We start from the raw sequence: 15,944 nt of genomic DNA, 5'->3' as shown, positions 1-15,944 counted from the left end.
CAGTAGACAGAGTAGAGAAATGCACTGTGTTCCCTGACGAGAGCTGTCGTTCCCCCAGCTCGAGCTTGCTAGTTAAAGCTTGCACCTTTTCAGCAATTTCACAGTTTAGCTGATTTTCCCCTTGCAAACTTGTGTTCAATGCATTAATGTGTCCGGTAATGTCCACTAAAAACGCAAGGTCGGAAACCGACTCTGGATCTTCTAACTTTTGGCTGTACCTTCCTTTGTCCTTTAAAAACTGATTTATTGGTGTTCTCAGTACTCTTTTGAGTACATTACCGCGGCTAAGCTAGCGAACTTCACTGTGGTGTGGTATGTCACCGTACTCTCCCCCAATTTCAGCTAAATATGTGTGAAACTGTCTATGTGAAAGCGCGTGGGATCTCATATAATTGACTGTCCGAATAACCACTTGCTTGACGCCTTCCAGTTTCGCTGCTTTTGCTCAGAGTGAATCTTGGTGCAAAATGCAGTGGATGCTTTATAATGATTCTTCTGTACGCTGTAGCTTTTTTCTTAGTAATCCAACAAATTCCATTTGTTCCCCTTCCTTTGCAGGTGCTCCGTCTGTTGTCACTGACACTACAAGTTCCCCGTTTAAGCCAGCTGAATCGACAGCTTCTTAAACGGCTTTTAGGATGTCTTCGCCGGTGGTCGTGATTTTTAAAGATATATCTAAAAAATCCTCTGGTATATGCAAAGCAGTGTCCACGCCGCGGACATAAATCACAAATTGCCTGGTGTCTGAAATATCTGTGCACTCCTCAAGTGCGATGGGAAATGCAATAAATTCCTGAACTGCATTCCTGGGATGACGGTAATCGTCACCTGCCGTGGCACTTGTACGACGACTTACAGTCGGCCGAGAAAGAGTGATAGCTCGGAACTGTAGCGTTCTGTATGAAAATCACAGGCTTTGCTGTGTGCAGTCTGTGGCTTGTTTGCATTGTTGTCTACCATTGTAGTGTTGTGCAGATGGATGTGAACAGGGCGTAGCGTTGCGCAGCTGGAGGTGAGCCGCCAGCAGTGGTGGATGTTGGGAGTGAGATGGCGGAGTTTTGAGAGCGGATGATCTGGAAAGAGACAGTAAATTTGTAAGACTGGATGTCATGAACTGATATATATATATATATAACATGACTTTTGAACAATATTAAGGTAAATACATTGTTCTTTCTTTCTTTTTCTAACTGTGCCTATCAGTCGTTTGAATCTTTTATTTAGCTGGCAGTAGTGGCGCTCGCTGTATTGCAGTACTTCGAGTAACGAAGATTTTTGTGAGGTAAGAGATTTGTGAAACGTATGGATCAATGTTAGTCAGGGCCATTCTTTTGTAGGGATTTTTGAAAGTCAGATTGCGTTGCGCTAAAAATATTGTTTGTCAGTTTAAGCACAGCCATGTTTAATTGTTCAAAGGGGACGTTTCAACAAGCGCGCATCGCAAAACGGTAAACAAACAGTTGATATTTAACTTCTATTCGTGGTTAGAACACAAAGGTGGAAGGTACCGAGTTCGAAACCCGATTAGAGGAAAAAATGTAGCATCATTCAGGTTCAAGTATCTCGTTACTACTGAAAAAATCTATATCTAACATCTGATTTTACTTAGTTAACAATACTATAATGTACTGCGTTCGAATCGCCGTTACAAAAATTTACACCGTGGCATTATATATTTAAACATGTGCTCACTTTGTTACTTGCGAATGAAACTGTATTAAACGTATTAGCCGGGAGATATGATGTTCATAAGATTCCCTGTTCGGTACAAAGTTTTTATTTATTATGACGTTCAGACTTGATAACTGATACAGTTGAAACATTAGATATTCTACGCTTTTTTTGTGCCTAGTCAGCAATGACGAGTGTTGCCGTGATCGAATTCTGGTCAAGCACTAAAGCATGTCTTGTTATCAGTGGCTAGGGGTGGCGTGTTTGAATTCATATCCAAAACAAAGACGTCATGTTATTTAATGTTCATACAAGTGCACAAGTAACATATCATGAGTCACGAGTACATGGAAATTACAGGTGATACGTTATTGAAGTTGAGGTTTCCATAGAGCGCTTGCCGCTATCGATCGGGTTTACTTTCTAGCTGGATAGATCAATAACGAGTTTACACAAAATCGTCTGCCAGAGGAAAGATGCTTAGTAGCAGTTGGGAAAACCTTTAAACTGTTGTAGGACTTCAGGGGGGCAGATATTCTCTCAAGACCTCTCGGTTACAGAAATATTTAGTTTGACTAAGAATTACAGAATTATTAAGTGATGGAGTTTTCAGATTCCAATGGGTATGGTAATCCTTTGGAATGTCTCTTATTACAATAAAGCTGAGTTGAAAAGTTTTTAAGGACCGCCCCATCTCTAATAACGTGTTTCGGAACATTTCCAATATCGTGATATTAACTAAGAACGTCTAGATGCAATAAAATTCTTCTGGGTTTGTGAACGCACTGTCAAAGTGTAAGACTTCCGAAGTTTCGGCCACTATTGCAAATGGCCTTACTCACGGTGTTTTTGCTAACTGCTGAATGAGAAAAGTTTTGGTTCTCATATACTGGTGGAAGAGTTCGATAACAATCACTTCCGGTAGCACACAAGAACCAAAACTTTTCTCAGTCTGCAGTTAGCAAAAAACCCAGAGGAAGTCCATTTGCAATAATGGCCGAAACGTCGGAAGTTTTACACATTGACAATGAGGTCACACACCCAGAAGAATTTTATTGACTGTGAAAATGGCCGCTGAAGCGTACGCTTATATTTAAAAATACAGAGCTGATACCTCAACTACTCGCTTCTAGTAACAATTTTGTACTGCCCAACAGCACGGAGATTAGAGGAACTGCGAAAGGAAACTCACTTCAGATCGTTCGAATACTTTTGAACACGATACTACACGTGACCGACAAAGTGTTGACAATAAGTATTATTGGCAATTTATGTTTGTATTCGATGTAGTGTTAACTCACTTTGCGGAAAATAACCCCCCCCCCCCCTCCCCCAGCCATCACTGAACACTGCGTCGCCACTGATTCGTAATACGATATTGCAGTGCCTGTGTTAACTTGAATTACGAAGCAAAGTTCCCTTGGTCATGCATGCACGTCCAAAGGAACAGGCACTGCGGCGATCACTACAGCCGTTATAAAATACATTAAATGTATTCGCAATTGCGAGGATGTACATAACGGATGTACGAATGCAGATTGTACGCTCGTAGTTCACAATTTATGGAAGTTTGAGTCTGGTTCTGAATCATTCGCAGATATTCAAATGGTAAGGGGACCGCCCACGATATGCCGTCCGTGGTGGCCGAACGGTTCTAGGCGCTTCAGTCCGGAACCGCGCGACTGCTACGGTCGCAGGTTCGAATCCTGCCTCGGGCATGGATGAGTGTGATGTCCTTAGGTTAGTTAGGTTTAAGTAGTTCTAAATTCTAGGGGACTGATGACCTCAGCTGTTAAGTCCCATAGTTCTCAGAGCCATTTGAACCGGCCACGATAAGTAGGAAATCCGGATTCGATGCCCGATTCGGCAGAAATTTCACTACTGTCATTCCATTCTACAGCTGACGGTTGTCCATATTCGCAACTTCGAATACATTTTTAGTTTATTTCATAACGGCTGCAGTCGCCGCAGGGTCTGTTACTGTAGACATGCAAGCGTGTCCAGAGGAACTTTACATCGTAATTCAGAATAATACAGGTACTGCAGTATCGTATTTATCTGCCGACACCGGACAAGCCAATATCAAGCAAAATATCTCACCGGTACGGGAATATATATAATAGATGTACTAGTACAGGTTGGAGATGCCTGCTTGACGACATAGGGAAGTTTGGGTATGGCGCCGGCCTGTGTGGCCGAGCGGTTCTAGGCGCTACAGTCTGGAACCGAGCGACTGCTACGGTCGCAGATTCGAATCCTGCCTCGGATATGGATATGTGTGTTGTCCTTAGGTTAGTTAGGTTTAAGTAGTTCTAAGTTCTAGGGGACTGATGACCTCAGAAATTAATTCCCATAGTGCCCAGAGCCATTTGAACCTTTTTTTTTTTTTTGGTCTGGCCATTAGGCGTGGACTCATAGGCAAATGGAACGGTAGCTCGGCGTGTTCCGTCAATGGATTATCTGCCGTCTGCAATAAAAAAAAACTGAATGACTGGATCAGCGCCGAACCGATGTAACGAACAAAATGACAAATGGTTCAAATGGCTCTGAGCACTATGGGACTTAACGTCTTAGGTCACCAGTCCCCTAGGACTTAGAACTACTTAAACCTAACTAACCTAAGGACATCACACACATCCATGCCCGAGGCAGGATTGGAACCTGCGACCGTAGCAGTCCCGCGGTTCCGGACTGCAGCGTCTAGAACCGCACGGCCACAGTGACCGGCGAACAAAATGATGTTTAAGTAAAAAACAAAAACAAAAAAAAAATGGTGAGGCGACCGCTCGCAGTAAGTGGGAAATCCTTGTTCGAAACCCAATGTGCCACAAATTTGTATTGTCGTTATTCAATTCTACAGCTGATGATTGTCCATATTCCTAATTGCGAATAAGATTCATAAGACGAGCTGCGAAAGGGTCGTTACAACTTAGTGAAACATCCTACAGTTGCTCTTTGTGCTGTAGTGGGATACAGAGAATGGGAATCGCCTGCTCGCTCTTGAGTTTGCAAAGCTATGAAAGATGGAAGTGCATGACCACCTACCTTCCCCCCCCCCCCCCCCCCCCCCCGCACTTCTAACTCCGTCTCCCTCCCCCTCCATCTTTCCTCCCTGTTACATCCCCAGAACACATTATATTCCTTGATGTGGTTCTCTTGAACTTAGAAGAGTCCACACCTTTGATGTTAACAATAAACGTCAATTTTTGCCATTAAAAAAATGTTTAATAATGTTAGTTTCTGCCATCCCCCGCACTGTGGAAATTATTTGTCCTAGACAAAAGATGATTAGGACGTTTCTTGTGGGAAGTTTAATACAGTTTAATGTCATATTGGGAAACATCTTCGCTAGAAACAGCGGTTTTCGAAATACTCAAGAAAAACATAAAAAAGTGAACCTTAAACGCCTCCCCCCTCATCGCCCCGCTCGTATTCTTGCACTCCACCGGTCAGGATTTTTAGTATGCTGCTATGTTGTTCGTGACACTCCACCCTACCACTGTAAAAAAAAAAAAAATTATGACTACACGAAACTTTTCCACAAATTTTCTTTCGTACACTGGACTAATGACGTATAAACTATGTTTCATAACGTGTCTTTATATACGAGTATGCTGGAAATATGCCTTGAAGGAAATATATATGAGTAGCAAGACTGTTAATTACACCATAAATGAATGTCCTCAACTGTTAACTTTTAATATCATCTCTGCATAATCGAAATCAATCGTAGTGGTCTCCATGATTCAACTGGTTTTGAAGGAGTTTATCGCGTTATATACTTCAGAATGTGACGACGAGAAGATTAAGATTTAGATATTTCCTTATATCAAATGTTTCGAAAAACTCTTTATCGAAAAACTTGTTGGAGTGATGCACCATTCAAAGGGGACAGGAGAGTTATAAATGTGAAAAAACTAAGAGAAACTAAGTTTTTTTATATTTCCTGTGATGAACGTGGTTTTCCCATAAATCTATTATTAATGATACATTATGTAAAACTGAGTTATGACTTATCAAAATGCAAAAATAATAACTAAAATTTAGACGGAATGTCAGTAACGTACAGAATCATGAATGAGATGTACGTACTAGAAATACAAATAAAAAATGATACGGCACTCTCGCACTGTGTTGTTGGACGCCAGTGAGGTACCTGTCTTCGTGTAAAGTCTTGAAACTACTGAACGGTAGAACCATCTATCCCTCATACGTCACGGAAGTGGAAATTAGGTGGAAAGTGGAATTATACCTCCGAGACAAAACGATGTTGTAAATTACGTACCCGTCTGAAATATGAGCGGTCGGTGCATAGCTCACGATATTGTAGCATTCAGCTGTACAATTACGCAGCTGCATTACCTCCTGATATGGAAATTGTGGCGATTTGCATAATGTCGTTACTATCAATTGTTCCCATTAGAGTAAGCTAATCCAGATGGATGATGTCGTTGCGTTCGGGAATACATCATTCTCTAAGAACTCGTCTATCGAAAAAGCAGTTTAGAAATATGCGAGGCTCCTCTTTCATCCCATTTGTCTTCACTAACGCGTCAATAGAGGGAAAACGTAATGAACGTCATCTGTCTTATGATACTGTACTACATTAACGCACTGTAGTCCATAAAATTCATGAAAGAAAACGAAAGCTAGAAGAGACAAAGTTTCCTAGCTACACAGTAATATCAAATTTTCAGCAACAAAAGTGTGGAGGTTTAATTATTCCTTACTTCCTCGTAGTTACAAAATGTCTTTCAAGTAATCTTTGTACTACGTTTCGTAATTAGCAAGCATTTGCTATAAGTAATGTTTTAGTCTTACTTCTTTTCGTTGCTATGTTTATCTGCTGTCACTGTTGTTTACTTCGACCTTTTTTTGGTTATACTTGATGTCGATCACCATCATGAAAAAATGAAGAGACTGGACACTGTTTTCGTTATTTATGTTTTCGGAAAACTATAGTTACAGACACAGTTTCTACAAACGGCCACGTATGTGTTACTGTACAAACACATCAGTTGTTCAAATTGAAAACTTACCCGTATCTTGTTTAGTTACTATCTGATACATTTCTGTTATGTTTCAACTTCAGTTCCATATTTATTGCTCATTTTATTCATACCGTTTTTCAGTGACTTCGATATGAGCATTCTCCGATGGCTGAGGCAATAATATTTCTCTTTCTTACATTCATAGCAGTCTTCCATACATCTATGTTTGTTTTTTATTTGCAGAACTGGTTGGAATAGCATTTTCATCCCCCATCCAATTAAAATTCTACGTTATTGAGATACGTGGTGAAATGAAGACAAACATTCGCAAGGAGAGATTGTCAGTAATACGCAAATATGCTTACCTCTAGGTGGACATCTTCGTAAAACACTCCTGTCCACACGCATTTTATTCATTACTTTCGGAGGCAAGCTGTACTCACTCCACAGTAGAAGAATTACAGGGAGCAGAGAACAATTTATCCATGACCTGCCGTGGTTTCGGTAGTACTGGCAGCGTTTATGAGCGAGAAATGAAAAATGGCTTGCGAAAATGACAAATATAGAAACAAGTGAGCGCGAAAGAGATATAAAGCTGACAGGCATTGGTAGAGCAAGTGAGTGGATTTGGTGGGGCACCTGTTAAATCTGTGCATAGAATATATTGCGGAAAATGCCCCTGTTCTGGCAGTAGGCTAGCGTTGATCTCCAGAGCGTTCCACGCGATCTCAAAAGTTGCAATTCCTTTCAACTAAAAGACGGATGGTAAGACAGTTTACTGAACAGTTGTAGAATATGTTGTGTACAAAGCATTCAGGAGACGAACCGCAGCTTACACTGTTCGTTCAATATATCCAGAAGACAGAAATTAGCGGAGTTCATGTGACTACCGTGTTATGACTTCCAGAAATCCTTTACTACAGCTTATTGACGTTGCATTTCGGCGACCAGCTTGTACAACTGCCAGCGTCTGTGACAGAGCACTGTGGGTGGAACCTGAGACGTACTAAGACTTTCCTCACAATGCCTCTGTGTGTAAAAGAAATTAACTAAATGCCTGATCAATTTCTAAAGGTAGTTGGCTTCGTATGTGTCTACGGGGGGACGGTCACACACCTGTCGCATTACCATTTGTGTGTTCTATTAACTTCCAAACACTTGATTAAATTGCAGGCAAGATTATGATTTTGCACTGAATAATGTCCTTAAAACAATCTGGGTACTATCCTGAAATAAAAAAGTTCATTGAACCAAGCATAATGTCGTGAGAGAGGAACAGCAAATTTACTCACTAGCTCCAATAACAATGCTCCATGCCCTTAACACTATCACGTTACTTTTCAAATATAAAGTTAATAAAATCGGTAATGGATGATCTTTAGAGGTTCAAATCCAATTCATAAGTTTCACAAGCCTCTAAACACTACCCTGAGTTCAGAGATCAAATCTACGAAGCTATGAGGAAATTTCACAATCCGTTAACGGCACCGTGTTCAAAGTCTACAGCGCAACTGCAGGAATTTTGCAAGTCCCTAGATTTGTGCCCCGAAAAATTTTATAATTTGCACACACGTTCGCTCTCGTCGACCTTTCAAAGCGAACTGCCTGGGACCAACATAGTCGTTGCCTTGCACAAGGTGTCCCAGGAGGAATGGTAATTATGAAGGAATATGTAAAATGATCAGTCTAGACGAAAAGTCGAGTAAACACGGTGTCTAAAACGCATACCTCAAGAGCTATAAGTACTTGTTCATCTCGGCTAGTGTGAAACACGTCTGTTATCTGAGCAATTGTGGCTAGGGCCTCCCGTCGTGTAGACCGTTCACCTGGTTCAAGTCTTTCGAGTTGACGCTACTTCGGCGACTTGCGTGTCGATGGGGATGAAATGACGATGATAAGGACAATACAATACTCAGTCCCTGAGCGGAGAAAATCCCGACCAAGCCGGGAATCGAACACAGGCCGTTACGTTTGACATTCCGTCGCACTGACCGCCCAACTTCCAGTAGCGGACACTGAACAAGTAGCTCTTATGCATTTTAGAGCCGATTTTTTCCTTGCTTTGGCCCATTCTACCTCCTCGCTATATATGCACAACATAGAGCTACGGGTTTTAGAGCCCTTATTTACTAGATTTTTTTTCTTAGAATGATTGTTCCTGTCAAATCCCTAAATACTGACGATTCCACCTGGGGCACGCATCATAGACACGAAATATTATTGCAAAATCCACCAAATTACATTTACTGTACATTTTGCTGAAAAATAACAAATCCAAACACCTTACATAACAAGGGATAGGTCATTGATTCCTTTTGTCTGTTAAAAAGTACTTGTTTCCTCCGCATTGTATCGGAAAATCTAGAGTAATGTTATGAACCTTACAACGAATAAAGATTACATCAAACTCATCGCTATCCTAATTATTATACACACATCAAAAAAAGGTTTGCATCACCCCAGTTCCCAGAACTCCTGAAGACTGACTTTGACTGTGGATATTGTATCACAGACAAAGTCTCTTTGACTGTTCAGAGATGTCACTAAATCTGCCCAAAGATGTAAACAACCGTGTAAGAACAGCGCCTATTAGACGGACGGGGTCCGACAGCCGATCAGTTCCAGGCATTCCACCAGGAAGGAGGTACACGGCTCGTGTTGCGTGTAGTTCAACCATGCCTAGACGCTTTGAATGCTCCCGCATTGTTACTTTGTGGCAGGAAAACTCTCAACAAGGGCAGTGTCCAGGCGTCTCGGAGAGAACCAAAGCGACGTTGTTTGGACATAGAGGAGAAACAGAGAGAGACAGGAACTGTCGATGAGATACCTCGCTCAGGCCGCCCAAGGGCCACTACTGCAGTGGATGACCGCTGCCTACAGATAATGCCTTGGAGGAATACTGACAGCAAGGCCACCTTGTTGAAAATGCTCTTCGTGTAGCCACAGGACGTCTTGTTACGATTCAAACTGTGCGCAATTGGTTGCATGACGCCCAACTTAAAAAAAAAAAACTGGTTCAAATGGCTCTGAGCACTATGGGACTTAACTTCTAAGGTCATCAGTCCTCTAAAACTTATAACTAATTAAACCTAACTAACCTTAGGACATCAAACACACCCATGCCCGTGGCAGGATTCGAACCCGCGATCGTAGCGGTCGCGCAGTTCCAGAATATAGCGCCTAGAACCGCTCGGCCACCCCGGCCGGTTGCGCAACTTCACTTCCCACGTCCATGGGGAGATCATCTTTGCAGCCACGACACCATGCAGAGCGGTACAGATGGTCCCAACAACATGCTGAATGGACCGCTCAGGATTGGCATCACGTTCTCTTCATCGATCAGTGTCGCATATGCCTTCAATCAGACAATCGTCGGAGATGTGTTTGGAGGCAACCCAGTCAGGTTCAACGCCTTAGACACACTGTCCAGCGAGTGCAGCATGGTGGAGGTTCCCTGCTGCTTTGGGGTGGCATTGTGTGCCGCTGGTGGTCATGGAAGGTGCCGTAACGACTGTACGATACGTGAATGTCATCCCTAGACCGATAGTTCAACCATATCGGCAGCATAATGGCGAGGCCTTCGTCTTCGTGGACGACAATTCACGCCCCCATCGTGCACATCTTGTGAATGACTTCCTTCAAGATAACGGCATCGCTCGACTAGAGCGGCCAGCATGTTCTTCAGACAAACGCTACTGAACATGCCAGGGATTGATTGAAAAGGGCTGTTTATGGACGACGTGTCCCACCAATCACTCTGAGGTATCTACGCCGAATCGCCGTTGAGGAGAGGGGCAATCTGGACCAACAGTGCCTTGATGAAGTTGTGGATAGTATGCCACAACGAATACAGGCATGCATCAGTACAAGAGGACGTGCTACTGGGTATTAGAGGTACCGTTGTGTACAGCACTCTGAACCACCACCTCTGAAGGTCTCGCTGTCCGGTGGTACAACATCCAACGTGTGGTTTTCATGAGCAATAAAAATGGCGGAAATGGAGTTTATGTTGATCTCTATTCCAATTTTCTGTGCAGGTTCTGGAACTCTCGGAACTGAGGTGATGCAAAACTTTTTTTGGTGTGTGTGTTATACATGAAGTAGGGCTGGAATTAGACTCGTTTTGCTTGGTGACATTAGTTTTTTTGTGGATGTTCTTGGTTTTTAAGTTACTTACGTCTTATTCATTGCAGTATATTATCTTATATTGGAGCTATACGTATTATATGCAAACTATTTGCAGTAAAAAGCGTTTTTAACCCTGTTTCAACCCTGTTCGATAGTGCAGTTAGAGCGCTATCTGTTGACTTTTTTTTTAAATTTCTTAAGATGTCTAGAAATGATTTCTTTTTAAAGAAATTAAGTACATTTATTCCTCCGTCACTAGTATCTAAAGTACTGTTATATCTACAGAATGCGTGTTTAGATGTATCGTTATTTGTACGGACTTTACTTACGCGCCGGTCGTGAAACAATTTGTGTCATGGCACCATGGCGGAATTCCCCCCCCCCCCCCCCCCCCCCCCACCCTTTCACTTTCCGGTTAGCTGCTGCCCTGGACAATCTGGCTTACTTCGTGCTTCCACATATTCCGCCAATGCAGGAAACCAAATTATACTGGTTTCTTCATCCTGCTGAGGTGGATCCACCGTGCCGAGCTAAGCAGGTCCAGAAATGTGCAGCGTCGCTGCAAATTTGGTAACTCCGGTGGAATTATCACATTTAGTGTATTTAACCAGTATGTGTTTGGGAAAAATATCAACACCGTTTCCATTGACAACTCGTCGACTGTCTCCTTCAACTGCTGCTTGAAAGTCCTCGCCTGTCTTGATTGAAGATTGGATAACTGATCGTCTAACTACAATATGCGTCTCTAGAGTTTCATTGACTCACCTGTGGGCTAATGACGTACCAGTGGCTCCTGGGAGAGAACATCTGGAGAATGACCGAACGGAGATGATTATCGTACGTTATCAGGAACATCCCGACGTCGTTCATTTAAAGACTATGTTTAAAGGCGGTAAAAATTATGGTCCCACAAATCGGATGAACTAGACCATTTTTCCATAGTGTGACCTTTCTGAGTTGAGTTTATCACCTTCCTGGAAATGTAGCAAAGTCACCTAATCTCTGGAGAGAAAAAATGCTTCTTGACCCACAGGATCTAATCCCATTAGAAAATCATTTACAAAATCATTTACGTGTTACCGTTAATTCATGTAGTGAGTAAAGACTCATGCTCTTCTCTGACATCATTTTTGAAAGCGGAGTTCGCGGTCCGAGAAAGCATAACAAGCGTTGGTAGCACGTAAACGCAGAAATTTTACGCCCCATAACAAAATGTAATATTTATGGATGACATAGATAATTATCATGGCTTCTTATTCTATTAACGAATAATTTGCTTTTGGTTCATTTGTTGATGTAGATACGTATGCGTTGATCTTGAAAGATGGCAGGCGTAGTGTTATGGAAGAAAGTATTAAATAATTCCTTACTAACTCTGTAACAGGAGGAATGATGTGTTTCTGTAAACAAAACCTAAATCTGAAAAGGTTAGAATCGTACAAGATGAATTTCAGTGTCCATTTACTTAAGTGCTTATGTTGAAAGGTTCCATTGCTAAATGAAATGGTAGGAAATCACAAATAGTTTGTTATATTACCACTTGATCCATCTTTGAATGCTGCACGTATACTGAAAATTTTGTGTTTGTTCGGAAAAGTGTCAATTCCAATATCTTTGCATGCTGAACACTTGAGGAATACACAGTCTCTGGTTTCCAGCGATTGCATTATTATGAAAAACGTGGGCAATCTGGTAGGTAACAATCGAGTCGTAGTCGAGTCGCAGTAGTAGCTGTGGAGTCGGGGAGAGAGAGTGTCGGACCAAGGCAGAATGAGCAGCTTGGATAGCGGAGGTGTCGTGCAGGGACTTGTATTTGAAATGAACCGATATGTATAACCTGAGGATGAAGAATGATTTTTTGAGGTAACTGCTTAAAGTGAGGGCACTTCTGAAAAAGGTTACTTGTCTTGAGTTTGTTAGCTGCAAGTGCGAAATCAATAATTATTGCTGTGCACAGATTTCATTGTGACCAATATTATCTACATGTTGGCAATCAGGAATAACTATCAATCGTGTGTTCGGTATTTTAATAAGCCCTCCGCAGTTTAGATTAGTTAAATGGTATTGTGTTCGGAATATTCTGTTGGAACAGAAATTATGGTCTGTGACAAAGCGAATAGAGAGAATGTTGTCTGTTCGTATTAGTTTTAGTTCTATGTAAAGGTTTTTTTTTAAATTACCACTACCAGTCACAAACTTTGTCAACTATTGTATTACTTATTTATTTAGCGACATATTTCGAGGTAAACCCCATTTTCAGGCTAAATGTCATTATAAAAACAACATTAAAATAAGGCCATACTGATGTTACATAGACTTTTCGTAAATGATGGGGTCATCCTGTGGAAGAAGAGAAAAGTTACTAAGGGGTGATATAACTTTGGAAGCTGGACTGATGTTTGCACGAAAATGTTTTGTGACGGTCAGTCACTTTTTTCTTCTGGCGTAGCAGTCACGTAGTGATGCGTTGTGGTGCCTCCATTTCTTTGCCTCCCCTGATCACTGTTCACAAATCGTAACTAACATAACAGTAACTTGGGTACACGATTACAAACAGTTTTGTAGTGCAGTGGACAAGATGGCGATCGAAATACTGCTGGTTTCGATTTGACTATCGATTTGTCGATCTGTGTGGTGTCAGATGTTTACATGTCTTCTGCACGTCTCGTTATCGTATAACAGATGTAGGTTGACGAAATACATTACAAACTGAGCGCCTGTTACAATATTATTGAACATGTCATGATATAAACTAATTTATTTCTAAGCTATTGCTGGGGCTAGAGTCAAAGACTGTCATGTTATGTATCTTTTATTCTAGGAGTACTGTAATGTAATTGGAAAAGGAATGTGAATTTTTGAAGCCTGTCATTTCATTCAGGATCTCGTTATTTCCCATGTGGCGATGGATGAATATGTCCATTTCTTCCAAGGTTCCGTTTTCCAGCTCTTGTCTAAGCTATTTAGTACTATGAGATCGTTGTCTATTGTAACACTGTATCTTGTTTCATTTATATGTTTCGCTATTGCTGATTTACTCGGTTTATTAAGTCTGAAACAATCAATGTGTGCTTTAAAGCTCGTTTTAAAATTTCTTCCCGTTTGTACAATGTAATATTTGTTGCAATGAGTGCATGTAATTTTGTAAATCCATGCTTTGTTAAGTTTCTCTTTGGAATGTGAGACGTCATGTATCAGTTTCTTTTTTAAGTTGTTGTTGGTGGCAAAGGTGGTCCTGAGGTCTGTTTTGTCTGATATGACACCTAAATATGGTAACGTTATCTACTTGGCGTTTTGGATGTTGTGAAAGGAAGCTGTGTCACATTGTTTGTTGTTATTTTTAGTTGTGCATTGTGATAGTGTGTCTATTTCATGTTCGTGAATCGCTTCAAATTCTTAGTTTTAGTTCGCTCCTGCGTCATTAAAGAATTTTAAAGTACTACCTTCTATCATTTATAGATATTTCGCAAATCATATCCCTACTGTGCGAACAAAAATGTTTAGCAGAATTTGTATTGTCACACCTTGTACTTTAGTGTAAACAATAATTGATAATTTGTAGAAGACAATCGAATACTTATTGCTAAAACATGAACTTAAAAGAAAAAAGAATAAGAAGGCAAACGGCCGGGCAGTGAATTATTTCAGATGATCACCTGCAATGCAGCCAGTGTAGAGTGAAGGTATCAGCGGAAAGAAGAGAATTTATTGTATGGCCTAAACGAACGTTTTGACAGAATGATAGGGTTTTCAGTTAGTGAAATTTTATGCAAATTAGACAGCTGCGTTTTTGTAGTAGGTGGCATTAAGCTACTGACAGTCATTCTGAGTGTTCTTGTGAATCACGCTTATATGCGATCTAATTTACAGACAGTCAGATGCAATTCAGACTAATTAAAATAGCATTCCTAAAAATTAATTAGCGTAAATAAGTTCTAGTTCAAAAGCAAGGTAGCTAGGCCGATTCTAGATCTGAATCTGTAATCGGAATTTAGAGAGAAATCAGTTTTAAGATTGTTATTGAAAAATTCAGTAACACACATTTCAGCATATAGCCTACAACTGTGAAGGTAAGTTTCAAGTTGCCACAGTATTAATTAGTTAGGGCAGGCCACGTGCCGTCGGCTATCTAGCAGTCGTATGATGCCCAGACCGGCTCAGACCCAGAAATTTTAGTTTCGTCGATATGGCAGTCAGAGACAGTCCTGCTCGGCCGCTCTCGTTACTCTACATTGTAATAACTGAAAAGTAAGTTTAATCGAATGAGGTAGATTGGGAAGCAGGAGGCTAGCCACAAACATAATGGATCGTCTGTTTTAATTACTAGGCCCATTGTGCTCTCTGAATCTGCATCTCACTTTAGCAAGGATTTGATAATTACAGTTGTGTGTGGCACCTATTGTTTTAGATGAGAGTACACGAAAGACATCTGTATTTGACGTTCGCTTTTTGTGCTCCATTAATGATACTTCCATCAGTCACGTCAGTCATTGTCTTTATTATGAAATTGGTACTCACTTCGGAAAGAGACTATTCATTTGTTAGTCACTTACACATCCAAAGAACACAATCACCAGCACTTTGAAATTTAGGGAAGGTATAACAGTGTAAAATGATATGTAACGAAATTTGTACTGCCACGCGCGACTAAACAAAGATTCGGTATGACAGTGTTCACGGAAAGTGTAAGTTAACTTTAAAGTTGAGCAAACCGAGGTGTGGAAATTACAGATGCAATAATACCTTTCTTAAGCGGAGTGCATTTATTTATCTAGAAGCGCACTCAGTAACTACATCATTTTCTTGCACCTACTGAGAATTTAATGGTGTTTTTCTCAGGCTATGAAAAAAAAATGCCTTCTAGCATGTCATGTCGCTGTGAACATGTGCTGCCAAGTGAATGTATGTACCACAGAGTTAAATGGCAGTTAACCTCCAGAACTCAGGGATAAGAACTGTAGGCTGCATATGATCAGTGTACAAAAAAATTGGCCAAAAAATCTCTATATCTCGAATACTTAGAGGTTTCGTTTAGCAGCTCTAGCTTCACAGTATACTGGCAGAGACTGTTAGCTCAGCTGGCCGCGGTGGCCGAGCGGTTCTAGGCGCTTCAGTCCGAAACCGCGTGACTCCTATGTTCGCAGGTTCGAATCC

This window comes from Schistocerca gregaria, chromosome 2 (genome assembly GCF_023897955.1).
Source record: "Schistocerca gregaria isolate iqSchGreg1 chromosome 2, iqSchGreg1.2, whole genome shotgun sequence".
In the NCBI taxonomy this organism is placed as follows: domain Eukaryota; kingdom Metazoa; phylum Arthropoda; class Insecta; order Orthoptera; family Acrididae; genus Schistocerca; species Schistocerca gregaria.
Note: the sequence above shows the minus strand (reverse complement) of the source record.